The 15,204-nt window shown below is 39.8% G+C and overlaps 1 protein-coding gene across 2 annotated transcripts in view; it reads left to right on the top strand.

Annotated features, from left to right (window-relative positions):
• The first annotated feature begins 804 nt into the window (after positions 1–804).
• CDK17 (cyclin dependent kinase 17) overlaps positions 805–15,204 on the top strand; it is a 138,841-nt gene continuing 124,441 nt past the window's right edge. For both annotated transcript variants that reach the window (XM_059886962.1, XM_024992505.2), the window contains exon 1: positions 805–1,256. The gene's annotated coding sequence lies outside the window, so the exon portion shown is untranslated. The remainder of the gene's footprint in view (positions 1,257–15,204) is intronic.

Here is a 15,204-nt window from a genome sequence, read left to right as displayed (position 1 = left end):
AGAAAGTAAAAACATTTACAGAAACTGGGCCAACCTCTCTCCGGCCCCCCTCCTCCAAGAAAACAAAACCTAACCAGCTCAGCAACAGAAGTTCCTTTCTGTTCTCACAGCACCTTCTATTTCCCTTCTCATAAAGCTCAGGTTTTTATTATAACTGCTTATGGCGTATCTTTCATGCCAGTGAGACTCTCAGTCCTTTAAAGACCTAGTATATTGTCAAAAACATAATATAAAGGAGATTGTAGTTTAACTGAATAAATGCTGCCTGTGTGAGTGATTGCTGCTCTCGTATTCACCCAGCCGCCCACAATAAAGGAGAAAAGTTGCAGCAATCAAGCTCAAGTGCGGGTCCTTTGACATCAGCTTTCTAGAGAACGAGTAGAGAACTGTGGCAATGGTATCTAAATTACATAATTACTTGGATAATTTAAGCCACAGTTTTTGTGTTGGTGGGGGGATGTTGAAAGATGAAGGGGCTGAACCAGTGAGATTTCTTCTCCAGTCGCCGTGGACAGGCACTGCCTAACCTTCACCCTCGTGGGGTCTCATCACCTTTCCCACCGCCCTCTCGCCACCCCAAAAGCGGTGCACTTGAGACGGAGGGCCCCCACCTCGGGGTGGGGGGTTTCCCGGGGATACCCCGCCCCGCCTTCTAGGCCCCGCCCCCGCCGCGGCCACCGGGAAACTGGTGGGGGAAGCTCCCGCAGCCGGTCGCCTTTCTCTGCTGCTGCTGGTTGGAGCGTTTCAATAAAAGTCTTTTTTTCTCTCGCGCTCGCTCTCCCCTGGGAAACAGGCGGAGGCGTCAACCCGCAGCCGCCGAGTGAGAAAGCGACGCACACGCAGCGGCGAGCGTCTCGTCGGCTCGGCACCGTCCGGCGGCCCCAGAGAAGAAGAACCCGTGTCCGGCCCGGCCGCCTCAGCCGGGCGTCGGCGCCTCCCTGCCCGCCTCGCTCCCACCCCGGCTCCTCCAAGGGGATTAGTGGGCCGCCTGCGCGACTCGGCGGCCCGGGAGCCATGTTGTCCGGGGGGCTTGGCAACGCGTGAGCGACCCGCAGCCCCTCCCGGAGGCTCGGACTCTTCGGCGAGAGCTGGAAGGCGGCTGCGGCGGCGGAGGCCTGCGCGTCGGAGGCGCCTCGGGTCGGCCAGCGGCTGGGACCCGGACCTGCATCCGGTCGCCGCGGGCGTCGGCGGAGCCGCTTTGCCTCTGCGCCTCCCTCGCCTCGCCTGCTCTCGGGACGCAGCCCCCGCACTTGCTGGTGAGTTGGCGGCCGGCGGCGGCGCGGGGCTTTCCGTCCTGGCCCGCCGACCCCGGGCGGAGTGGGGCCGCAGGGTGCTTGAGACTGGGGGCCGGGGCGAGCGGCTGGGTAGGGGCGTGGGAGGCTCAGGCCCGGTCGGGAAGTTGAGAGAGGGCGGCGCGGCGCAGGGGGCTCGCTGGTGCTTGTTGCCCCTGGGGTCCAGCGCGGACCCCGGGCATTTCCCCTGGCGTGGGGTGGGGTGTGGGTGTCTGACGCTCTGGCTCCTTCGCGGGAGGCGCCTTCAGCCGCCGCCGCGTCCGTGTTTGCTGCCGTTTTGGTCTCCGGGGGCAGGCCGGTCTCCCCGCGAGGCCGAGGAGGGGAAGAGGCAGAAAGTCTCCCGAGACACAAAGGTCCCCTCGGCGGGGGTGGAGCTGCGGGAGCGGGCGGCGCAGCCCCGAGGGGAAGGAAGGGGCGCGGGTCCGCGGGAGGTGGGCGAAGAGGCGGCGGCTGCCGCGTTTCCAGCTCCTTGGAGACGCCGGAGGTGTGCGCGGGTGGGGAGCGGGAGGAGGAGCCCTCGCGTGGGGAGCCGGCTGAGACAAAGCTCGGGGCAGCCTCCCGCTGGCGGGTCACACCCCTGAGTGTTGGCCAGAGCAGAGGTGGAGGGAAGGTGGGAAACCCCAGTAACCGATGGGGAGTGGGAGATGAAGGGGCTGCCAAGTACTGTCGTCTGCGTCGCAGTTGCTTTTCTCAGGGTTTTTGTGCCCGACGGTTTTTGCTCCCCAACTCGGCTGGAGAGCTACAGATCTGCTCCCTCCCATCACCCCCTCCGTGCCACACTGACTCTCCTGCGGTTTTCCCCTCGTTCTTCCCTTCTCACCCACTCCTTTTCGGGTAAGCAGCATTATGCCTTCAGCCTGGGGAACGTTTGCTAATGACAGGATGTCTGAGCTTGTTCTGACCCTGAACTGCCTTGAACTCCTCTTTCTTCCTCCCACCCTTTCCTTTCTGGGATCTTATAATGTCACATGGCCGTTAACAATTAGCTTTTCTTCTGCAAAAATGGCAAAAGCATGTAGCTGAAATCCATGGCGCTCCTCCTCTATAATGTGTCCACCAGAGACACGTCGCTGGTCATGGATTATCACATTTTACTTATTAGCCAAATTAACGTTTTAGATACAGAAGTGGCAAATTTTGTTTTGAGTTTTGACTGTTCCTAGGGTCAGCAAGTATATCCCTGGCAGCCACTAGATCTTCTGTCACTTATCAGGAAATGCTTGACTTAGACAATTGTTTACTCAAACTTTGCTGGTTCTTTCTCGAGTCTTTGTTGAAGGATTTCTTTTAAAAGGCTCTTACGTAAGAAGGTCAGAGTAACAAATTTAAATTACTATGTTTTAGGCGTATTGACCATTAGAAGAAAATGAATGGGAATTTTAAGATCTTTGATGTCCTGAGTAAAGGAGGGCCTTCTAGAAGGTAGAAATCAGGTTCAACCATACTGTAAGAAAAGGACTTGCTAGCATTTAATTGGTTTTGTTCTGTTCTTTTATAAGATTAAGTAGTTGGTTTATTTATTAAATGTTGATGTTGCTTTGTTAATGAAGTTATTTCAGTCTTTGTATTCCTAATATCTGCATACTTCCATAAACAATGGGTTGGAACAAAAGAAAAAATGTGGCTATATTTAAGGAATTTTTTTTTTTTAATGGAAGAGATTTCCAGATGTAGAAGCGGTAACCTTTTATCTGGTAAATTATCTTATGGGCCAGGAAAACCAATGGTTTTGAATATTGGGCTTCAAAGAATTTTGTCTTTGAATTTAAACTTTTAAAATGACTGTGCAAATATATTATTGATTTTTTTTAACAGCAAAAATAAAAACATGTTGAAATGTGTTTGACATCACTGTTGATAATCATTTTAAGAATAGTCTCATCTTGCTGCTTATAGCCATTAAAATGTTGACACTATAAAAATTGTGAAAGGGACTTCAGTTTAGGGATCAGTCTGAATTGAAAGACTCCCTAAATTCTTTGTGAAATTAACAGGTCATATCATTAATAATCAATGTTTTATATATTTATCAAAAGGCTGTATTGAGGATACACTGATTTTCCCCCTCTACATAATTATTAGTGTCAAATTAGTTACTTGAAGTTTTATCCTCACTAGAAGGAAATCTACCAAAAAGTCATCAGAGATCTGGGTAGTGGGACTTACAGATGAATAAAAATACATTTCTGTATCTTTCAAATTTTCACCTGACCTTTACAGTCAGTAAAAAAAATATATGGAGAATTAAATTCTTGTTTAAAAAAATTGTCTTGTTAATATTCTGATTTGCCTGTTATTAAAAGGAGCTTCTATAAAATGTGTAATGTATTCTCATCTTTGGATTCAGGTCCATTAAAATCACTTTTAGTGTTAGATATTTGAAATAGTGCAGCTTGCCAAATGAGTCTGATTACCTGAAGAAAAAAGAAGCAATACATAGTAATGAAAAGGCAAAAAGATACATAGTAAGGAAAGATGAAATTAGAATAATTAATTCAGTGTATGATAGCGATTCAGTGTGGTAGTGGTAGCTTTGTACACCAGCAATCTTGTTCTAATAAGTCATTGGTTTTACCAATAAAAAAATTAATTTTTTTTTTGGAGCACAAAATAGCTGTGTTGACTAAGAACATTTAAAAGTATCTAAGTGTTGATATATTTAGTTTTCATTTACCGGTTTAGTCCTATGATTATGGTGAAAAGAGATGGCATGGAAAATTTACTCTGTCATTGCCTTTGTTTTTTCCCTTATTTTCAGCAGTATTTTTCTCCTCTGTTGGTGAAATAGTGCTAACTAAAACACTGCAATATTGTGAACAATGGCTACTGAGATAGACATTCAAAAGTGAAGATAATAATGTTACTTAATATAAGAAAATTTTCTATGAACACAGTTTTTGCCCTGATATTTTGTTATTGTCTAACAATACTGAATATTTATAGGGCATTACATTTTGAATCTTTATTACTGTTCTGTAGTCTTAATAAAAATTAGAGCATCATGATATGACATTTATATGGCTTTTATACTTCCATGATGTGTAATTGTAATGAATATATTGCTGTATTATAGAAAAAAGACATGTTAAATCCAGCTTATAAAATATTCTTTAGAGTATTTTATCTATTTTAAAAGTTGTCCCCTTTCACATAGGTGAAGGAAAAACAGTTCTTTGAATTTTGAATGTGTAGTTTCTGCTTAATCTTTTAAATGGAAAATATTTTAAATGCATTTTGTAAACGAATTATGACACTTAGCATTTGAAATGATGAAGATAAACAGTAGATTGATGGTATCTTAAAATGTGCTTTATATAGTATCTATGAAGTAAAATCAGCCTACAATAGAAAACCTAGTATAATTTACTAGCATTCAGCTTACAGTGTTGGCAATTTCTTTGAACTGGTGGGGAGAGGACCTGTTAGACTTTCAAAAAAATATTTCTGTGAGATACTTACAAAATTAATTCAAGAATTTTTACTGTCCTTCGTGAATTCTTTGTCATTGTTTCTCTCCCAGATTTTTTAGTGGCAGTCAGTTTGATATCTGCAAAATATTTGACCTGAAGAGAGAGATTTTAAGGACCAGAAAAATATATTAAATATATCTGAGATGCAGCTTACCTTTCCTAGCCTGTTTTCCTCTCTTTTGGCCAACTTGGAAAATCAGTAGATGTCTATCAGTAAATCTAATAGGTGGGATGCCTACTATAAATAATGTTATGTTCTGCCGTAACATATGATATTGAACACTATATGTAAGGAGATAGATTTATAGATCCATGACATTGGGATAATCGAAAGTTGTGTATAATTTTCTTGAAGTGTAAAATTAGTTCACCTTATTTGAGCATCTACCAAATTTTATTGTGATAAAGTTCATCCTTAATGAAATCTATCCATTCATCTGTTCATCCATGTCTGAAGTACATGTCTACCCCGTACTACCACTGTGGTCAATGCTAGGATACAAAGATGAGGAAACTGGCACATAGATATTACAGTGCTTGGAGAGAAATTCTCTTTTTTGAGGACAGTGTTACTTCCTCGAAGTTGTCTTTGATTCATTCTGGCAGAGTTACTGTGATCCTGCTATAGCATTTATGTCTACTATAGGACTCAATGGAGAAGGCAATGGCAACCAACTCCAGTACTCTTGTCTGGAGAATCCCATGGACGCAGGAGCCTGGTAGGGTACAGTCCGTGGGGTCGCTAAGAGTCGGACACGACTAAGCGACTTCACTTTCACTTTTCACTTTAATGCATTGGAGAAGGAAATGGCAACCCACTCCAGTATTCTTGCTTGGAGAATCCTAGGGATGGCGGAGCCTGGTGGGCCGCCATCTATGGGGTCCCACAGAGTCGGACACGACTGAAGCAACTTAGCAGCAGCAGCATAGGACTCCATGGGGCCTCCCTGGTGGTGCTAGTGGTAAAGAACCCTCTTGTCAATAGAGGATGTAAGAGCAGAGGTTCAGTCCCTGGATCGGGAAGATCCCCTGAAGAAGAGCATGGCTACCCACTCCAGTATTCTTGCCTGGAGAATCCCCAAAGACAGAGGAGCCTGGCAGGCTGCAGTCCACAGGGTCTCAAAGGGTTGGACACAACTGAAGCGACTTAGCACCCTGTATGGAACTTAATCGGAGAAGGCAATGGCACCCCACTCCAGTACTCTTGCTTGGAAAATCCCATGGATGGAGGAGCCTGTTAGGCTGCAATCCATGGGGTCGCTAAGAGTCGGACACGACTGAGCGACTTCACTTTCCCTTTTCACTTTCATGCATTGGAGAAGGAAATGGCAACCCACTCCAGTGTTCTTTCCTGGAGAATCCCAGGGACGGGGGAGCCTGGTGGGCTGCCGTCTATGGGGTCGGTCGCACAGAGTCGGACACGACTGAAGTGACTTAGCATAGCATAGCATGGAACTTACTACATTGTGTTGTAATTAATTATTTACAAGTCTTTACCCTTTTGACTGCTTTGTGCACCAGAGGGACCATGCTTTTTAAATTTTGGTATTTCCCCCATATTATGTATTGCTTAATTGAATGAAGTGATAGAATTAGAAAAAACATTGAATTAGTAAATTAGAGTCAGATTAGTTATGGCTTAGAAATAGTCAAGTAATTTTGATACAGTAGAAAATAAAGAGCCTGTGTTTCGTGTATGCTGTGTTTTTATGAGAGTAATCTGGAAGCAGTTACTAGGCCAATTTGGAGGGGCAGTAACTTGGTATTATTGGGCCTTTTAAATTACATGTGAGATATACGCAAATGAAAAGAAAAGAGGTGTAATCTTCAAAGATTTTTCTTTTAGACAAATAAGATCTATCAATTACAATATCTATATGTAAATACAGTATCTATATGTAAATACAGTATGTGTGTGTGCACGGTCAGTTGTGTCCTATTCTTTGCCACCCCATGGACTGTAGCCCGCCAAACTCTGTCCATGGGGTTTTCCAGGCAAGAATATTGGAGTGAGTTGCCATTTCCTCCTCCAGGGGATCTTGCAAACCAAAGATTTAACCCATGCCTTCTGATTCTCCTGCATTGGCAAGCGAATTCTTTACCACTCTACCACCTGGGAAGCCCATGTGAATAAAATAGCTATTTTTAAAGGCCTAAAAACATTGGTTAATATCAAGAAGATTTGGATGAAATTTCATCCTTAATGAAATCCAACTGTTTAGCTGTAGAGTACTAGGCTTAAATTCATTAAAATACATAATTGCACTCAGAACAGCGCATTTAATGTCATTCCTGTTAACCTTATAGTTTATATATATATATATATACACACACACACACATACACACTTTTCATTGAAATTACTGTACTTAAATAAACTGCTTTATTGTCAGCTTTTAAAATTAGACATTTCATTGAGGTTTTTAAAATTGAGTTTTAAATTATATCTTTGATACAGTATGTTATAAAAACTAGATTTGAGAAATCAGATAGCTTAATATCTTGATGTGACATTTAAAAAAAAACAAGTTTTCACAATTTGTAAGAGTTGATGCTTTTTCATATTCCTCAGTTTATTATATAGCCTTAAAATACTGAAAATGTTTATATCAGTTAAATTTTCAAGATGATATATACCTACATTTTATCACTCCAGAAACAGAAGTTAGCATTATATTTTTCAGTAATTTTTGCCTGTAAGTTTGTGAACATGGATTTTTGCCATTCCTTTTGCAGATATTATTTACATTTTTGTTTTCTTCTGACCCCTGTTTTTCCAGGAAGCTATAAAATGGTTGACATTTTAACTTTTAGCTATAATATTTTGTAAAAAAAACTCTACAACTCATTTCTATTATGTAAAGTTTAGAATTGATGATAGTTCCCCCCCTCCCCATAAAGACTACTTCAGTAATAACTAATAACTATGTGATCTTGAGCTACTTAAACTCTTCAGGGTCATTTTCTTCTGTAAAATTGGGAATGACAGACCCTACTTTATAGGGTTATAGAAATTCAATGGTATGTATAGAAGACTGCAAAGTACCTTGCACCTAGTGAGTACTCAGTTAGCAATTATTTTTATTACTCTGCATTATTATTATTTCTCTGGGAAAAACTTGGTTATGGTACTAGAATTGCTTTGCAGAGCCACTGCTTCAGGTTGATGAATATCTAAGTGATTCACAAGGACAATTGAGTCAAAATCATCTCTGGCATTTTAAACTATAGATATACCCCGTGGATTTTCTAATATGCCTTCCACCGAATTTGAGAATCAGTGTGTTAGTGAGTTAAGTTTACTGATGGGTGTATGTTGCACCCTTTATGTGTATTGGCAGGAGGGGAGTAGCATAGGCTAGTGGACTAAAGTGGGATATTCATTGTTGTTTCCTATCTAATGACCGTTAGGGATAAAACTGTCATAATCTTCCTGATGAGCACATTGATAAGCTTTTCCTTAGGGCCAACCAAATTTTTCTTGTAACCACCCTGTTTTTCTGTGCTATACCATTTATTTGACATCTTAATGGTCTAGACAATATATATATGCTTTCCTTCTTAATGAGTTTTATGTGTGACTCAGATTTTCTGAAGTCAAAATAGAATAACAGCTAATATAACTTACCCATCAAAAAAAGAAACTAGTTTTGCATTTTTCCGTCGTCATAAAATCTGCTTAGATTTTTGCTGTTTACTGTGTTTTTATTCTCTTATTTGTAGGTCAGTGGCCTTAACCTGAACTTCAGAAGCACACTTGTTGATTAAAAATGACAAAACAAGAAGCCTCTGTGTGTGTGTAAAATTTCAAGCTCTGTTCTAGAGCACCTGAATTGGGATACTCTGGGTTTGGGTTTTTAAAGAATATTTCAAGTAATTCTTGAATTTTAGAGTCATTGTTCTAGGATTTAGCATAGTGTCAAGGGGAGGAACCACTCATATATAAGTTAAAGTAAAGGCAAAGTGATTAAAAATTTTCATCATTCCATCTTATTTTTTTCTTTTTATTCTATTTTATATTTCCTAGTTTAATTGTGTTTGGGGGAAGGTTTTCTTAGGTTGATGTACTTCTGTTCCAGTTATTTTATTTACTTTGGTGAATGTTTTTGTCTTGCTTTTTAGTTTGTTTGGTTAAAAGGTAAACTGAGGGGACTTCCCTGATGATGGTCCAGTGGTTAAGAGTACACTGCAGTAGGCATGGCTTTGATCCTTGGTTGGGGAACTAAGATCCTGCTTGCCACACAGTGCAGCCAAAACAAAAAAAAAACCAGCCAAACAAAAACCAGTAAATTGAGGCACATTAAAAATTTTCAACTTTATTTGAGCATACCTTGATTTGAATCAGGCAGTACCAAGCCACAAGTGGTTAGGAGTGCTCCACCAATAGGAGGTGGGTGGAGGTTTTTATAGAGAAGACATGGAAGCAAAGAAAGGAAATTAACTTGACTGGCTATAGCTTAAGTGATTGCCTTATTTAGGAAAGCCTAGTTGGTTGGTTGTTCTAAAGTTTAATTTTCTCAGATACAAGTGTATTGAGTCTGGCTTAGGTTTTAGTCTGCTTATGTAGACTACCAAAGCATTGGAGCCACCCCAGTCTAATGCCCTCTTGTTCAATAATTTTAGTTTCTTTCCAGTGTCTTACTGTTTCCTGCCTTTATAGTCTCAATTATCATGTTTTGAAAATTATCTTTTAAGTATAAGAACATAAAATAATGTAAAAAATAGACTTTAAATTCCTTACAGTGGTTATCATCTTCAAATAGTCCCTTTGTCTTTTTTCATATTTGGAGTTAAATATTTTTGCCCAGGTTCCTTTTTATAATGTAAGTTTTTATGGTAATACTAATTCTTATGGCTATAATTTTTAGTGGTTAATCATCAATCAAAAGAATTTAAACATTTCATAGTGGTTGATAATTATTAAATTATCACTTTAAAATTTTCACTATTTTAAATTGTGCAGGGACAGACTCCAGCATGTGACCCACCACCTCCATTTTACATTTCCTTAGGATGCGTAGATATACAGAAATGGACTTCCCACATCGAAGCCTGTGAACCTTTCTGGTAATGCCTGTTGTACCAGTGCTGCCGATAATCTACCACATCTATTTTCAGTGATACTAATATTTAAAATATTTGCTTCTGATAATTTGCTTATAGAAAGATAACCATTTTATTTTAATTTCTTTGATTGCTAGGATGTTGGTTTTTGTTGTTTTTTTCCTTCCCTCTGTATTCTCCCCTCAAGCTGCTAGGGAGGAGACTATTAGCATTCCCTAAATCCTCACAGCTTTGTTGTTGTTCTGTTCAGTTCAGTTCAGTCCAGTCGCTCAGTCGTGTCCGACTCTTTGCGACCGCATGGGCTGCAGCACACCAGGCCTCCCTGTCCATCGCCAACTCCCAGACTTTACTCAATCTCATGTCCATAGAGTCGGTGATGCCATTCAACCATCTCATCCTCTGTCGTCATCTTCTCCTGCCCTCAATCTTTCCCAGCATCAGGGTCTTTTCCAATGAGTCAACTCTTCGCATGAGGTAGCCAAAGTATTGGAGTTTCAGCTTCAACATTAGTCCTTCCAATGAGCACCCAGGACTGATCTCCTTTAGGATGGACTGGTTGGATCTCCTTGCAGTCCAAGGGACTCTCAAGAGTCTTCTCCAGCACCACAGTTCAAAAGCATTTATTCTTTGACGCTCAGCTTTCTTTATAGTCCAACTCTTATATCCATACGTGACTACTGGAAATATCATAGCTTTGACTAGAGTTGTTATTTTGTGATATTTTCTTTGTATCAAATTACTACACATAAAGCTTTTTTTCTTTTCTAAAGTCAGAGAATTCATTTTGGTGATCTTATGTTTTGGTGATCCATGTATTCTTGTACTAATGCCAGCTTATTTTAACTTTTCACCATATTATATCTTCCTGCCTGGTATGGCAAGATGCTGGATATTTTCTCCCAATAATTTTGATATTATATATATATTTTTATTCTACTTTTGTAAATGACAGGCCAAAAAAAAAGTAGATATAGTTGTCTCCTTTTTTTTTTTTTTTTGCAAAACTGGTCTTCTCTGCTATAAAATTTTAACCCTAAATAGGTCAACACATCTAATAAGAGTTGTATTAGGAATCAGAATAGACTTCTATTTACTTGGTCCAGATTATGCCATGTAAAGAGCATCTCAGTAAAACTTACGTAACTTAGAATAGATTTTATCCATTTCATGCTCTCACTAAAGGTGGACTTGGTTAACCTGAAGAGAATGAAGGAATGACTTTTAGCCAAGGGTATTAGGTAGATTTCTCAGAGGAGATGCTAAAGATAATTAGCTCTACATACAGAAAAGAAGGGAAGCATTCTCAGATAAAAGAAGTGGGTGAAAAAGAGGTATGAATAAAGACTTTAAGCATTATTTTTAAAAGAATATATTCTCTATCAACCACTTGTAGTATAATAGGAATAGAGAAATAGTGGTAGAAGATGAGATCAGAGAGGGAGATAAACCAGCAAGGAGTTTGGATTTTATTCACCAGTGGAACATTTTTAGGCATAATATAATCTTTTCTACTGTGAGTTTTGGGTAAGTTTTGTGAACAGCTGCAAGTGAGCTACTTCTGAGTGTTGAATGGACAGCTTTTTGTGATGGAGGCCTTAGAGGATTGCTTTCCTACTTTAAAAAGAGCTCCCTGTGTCCTTGTTCTCTGGTTTGGTTCACCTCAGAGACATGAAAATTATTTTACTGGCTCTTAGGAGCACTTGGATGTGGGTTTTTATTTGCAGACCCCTGCCATTTTTATCTTCCAATGAGAATATGTTTCTGTATGTTAGAAATTGGTTTCATCATTTTCTTGGGGAAATAGAAAAAAATAGTAAATTATAGCTTGTAGAAATAATAGATACTTTTAATTAACCTTAAGTATCAGCTTACAAGTCAATAACACAAATATTGTGCTTATACAGATGATTTTGTAGTTCTTTAGACTTTATCTTTGTGCTAATAACGAAGGTTATTTTACAGCACTATAATTATTTGTCAAATTATTTGTCTAATTATTACTATACAGTTAAGTTTTGAGAATAGGGTAATTTTAGCAGGTATAGTGGGGAAGGAAATGGCAACCCACTCCAGTGTTCTTGCCTGGAGAATCCCACGGATGGGGGAGCCTGGTGGGCTGCCGACTGTGGGGTAGCACAGAGTCGGACACGACTGAAGCCACTTAGCAGCAGCAGCAGCAGGTATAGTACATTTCAGCATTTTTTTTTTTTTATTAAAGCTTGCAATGAATTTTTGGTACATAATTGTCCCTAAGCGGGAGCTATTTTATCTCATAATATACTTACTCTTCAGAAATGATTCTTTCCTTTCCTCATTCTTTCTTTCTATTTGAACCCTTCAATTTTTTTTTATAGTTGTAGGCATTAAAAATTATTTGCAGAAATTAAAATTAAATTTTTTTGAAATAAGTAATGTGATTATGGGGCTTCCCAGGTGGTGCTTGTGGTAAAAAACCTGCTTGCCAATGCAGGTTAGACGTAACAGATGTGGTTTCTATCCCTGCGTTGGGAAGATCCCCTGGAGGGGAGGGCACCACAATACCACCACTCTAGTATTCTTGCCTGGAGTATCCCCATGGACAGAGGAGCCCGGCAGGCTGCAGTTGTAGGGTGGTACAGAGTCAGAAACAACTGAAGCGTCTTACTTAGCATGCACCCAATGTGATTATAAACCTAGAAGTATGTATAGAGACACACAAAAGTTTTGTTTCCTCTTTTGCTTTCTTCTTGTTTTTCCTCACACGCCTTTTATAGGCAAACATTTCTTTTAGTATCCTGCTTATTTTTCAAGTGTTTTTTTGCAAATGTAAATAAATATATATATTAGTTTGGAGGCTTTTTTCATATATAAAGATCTTCCTTTATTTTTAATGGTGGTTTTACTTCTATTGAATATATGGTCACTCAGTCCTGTAGGGATCTTTGTGTTGTTTCCTATTTTCTGCTATTATTTCGCCAAACGAATAACATATGCATACTATTTGCATAAGCAAATGGATAATTTATAATCCAAGAGCATTCAACAAACTAACATCATGGCATCCAGTCGCATTACTTCATGACACGTAATTGGGGGAAAAGTGGAAACAGCAGCAGATTTTCTTTTCTTGGACTCCCAAAATAACTGTGGGTGGTGACTGCAGCCATGAATTTGAAAGACGCTTTCTCCTTGGAATGAAAGCTGTGACAAAGCTAGATGGCATATTAAAATGCAGAAATATCACTTTGCCAACAAGGGTCCGTATAGTCAAAGCTACAGTTTTTCCAATAATCGTGTATAGATGTGAGAGTTGGACCATAAAGAAGGCTGAGCACTGAAGAACTGATGCTTTTGAACTGTGGTGTTGGAGAAGACTCTTGAGAGCCCCTTGGACAGCAAGCAGATCAAACCAGTCAGTCCTAAAGGAAATCAGTCCTGAATAGTCTTTGGAAGGATTGATGCTGACGCTCGAATACTTTGGCCACCTGTTGCGAAGAACTGACTCATTGGAAAGACCCTGATCTTGAGAAAGACTGAGAACAGAAGAAAAGGGCAACAGAGGATGAAATAGCTGGATGGCGTCACCAACTCAATGGACGTGAGTTGAGCAAAGTCCGGGACATAATGAAGGACTGGGAAGCCTGGGGTGCTGCAGTCCATGGGGTTGCAAAGACTTCAGTGAGACTTGCAAAACTTAGTGACTGAACAATAACAATAGCAACATAGTCTAAGAGCAAGTATTTCCCTAAAATTCCCATGTTGAAACCTAATCCCCAGTGTAATGGTATTTGGAGGTGGGACCCTTAGGGGATGCTTATGCCATGAGGGTGGAGCCCTCATGAATGGAATTAGTGGTAAGAAATCAAGGATATCCCTTGTTCTGTGAAGACACAATAAGAAGACAGCAGTCTGTGAGCTAGAAAGTGGGCTCTCACCAAATACTGAGTATGCAGTAGCTTTGGTCTTGGACTTCCCAGCCTGTAGAACTGTGAGAAAATAAATTTCTGTGGTTTATAAGCCACCTAGTCTAAAGTATTCTGTTATAGCAGCCTGAATAGCGTGAGAGTTAACTTCAGCAGTCATAAATTATATTAATAATATAGTGTGTTGAGAATAGCACTTCACCTCTGTGGTCTTCCTCCCCCAAATTGTAACCCAGGCTAATCATGAGAAAACCATCAAACAAATCTCAATTGAGGGGTATTCCACAAAATAACTGAACACTACTCTTGAAAACTGTCAGGGTCACCCAAACTGGGAAAGTCTGAGAAACTGTCACTGCCTAAAGTAGCCTGAGAAGATGATTATACTATAATGTGGTATACTGCATGGGATCCTGGAACAGCAAAAGAACATTAGATAAAAACTAATAAAATCTAAATAAAGACTTCAGTTAATTATATCAGTTTGGGTTCATTAATTGTGACAAACCATGGTAATACAAGATCTTAATAGCAGAAGCTAAGTGTTTGGTGTAGGGAGACTCCATACTATCTTTGAAATTTTTCTGTAAATCTAAAACTATTATAAAACATTTATTAAACAATACAGATAGGTGTTTCTGTAAATCTGTTAGATGTATCTAAAAACTTTTTTAATGAACTGGTGTAACTCACACTGTGGTGTTTGTCTCATCATGAATGACATTATTTTTTTAATATGTCTAGTGGGCATTTAACTTATTTTTCCTTTCTGTTAACATTCATGTTCTTTATTCTGTTTGGTTGTTGGCCTTTTTCTTGTTAATTTCATGAGTTCTCTATAGGGATATTAGCACTTTTAAAAAAAATTAATTTTTAATTGAAGGATAATTGCTTTACAGAATTTCGTTTTCTGTCAAACATCAACATGAATCAGCCATGGGTATACATATACCCCTCCCTCTTGAACCTCCCTCCCATTTCCCTCCCCATCCCACCCCTCTAGGTTGATACAGAGCCCCTGTTTGAATTCCCTGAGGCATACATTGAATTCCCATTGGCTATTTTACATATGGTAATGTAAGTTTCCATGTTATTCTCTCCATACATCTCATCCTCTCCTTCCTTCTCACAGTGACCATAAGTCTGTTCTCTGTATTTGTTTCTCCATTGATGCCTTTCAGATAAATTCATCAGTACCATCTTTCTAGATTCCATATATATGGAATCTAGTTCCCTGTGGGGAGATTAGCCCTTTTTGTGATATGGGTTGTAAGTGTTTATGTATAGATTCTCTGATTTTTTTCATGCAGATTTTTCCTTTTTTATATGGTAGTTTTTTAGTGTTTCTGAATTTTGAAATATAGTTAGAAAAGTCTTCACCATTCCAAGGTTGTGAAGGAATTCATCCACATTTTCTTCTAGTACTTGTGATTTCCTTTTTTACACTTAGATCTTAAAAGTTTGAATTCTTCAGTT

This window comes from Bos taurus, chromosome 5 (assembly GCF_002263795.3).
Source record: "Bos taurus isolate L1 Dominette 01449 registration number 42190680 breed Hereford chromosome 5, ARS-UCD2.0, whole genome shotgun sequence".
NCBI classification, from domain to species: domain Eukaryota; kingdom Metazoa; phylum Chordata; class Mammalia; order Artiodactyla; family Bovidae; genus Bos; species Bos taurus.
This window is presented reverse-complemented; position numbering and strand designations above follow the sequence as displayed.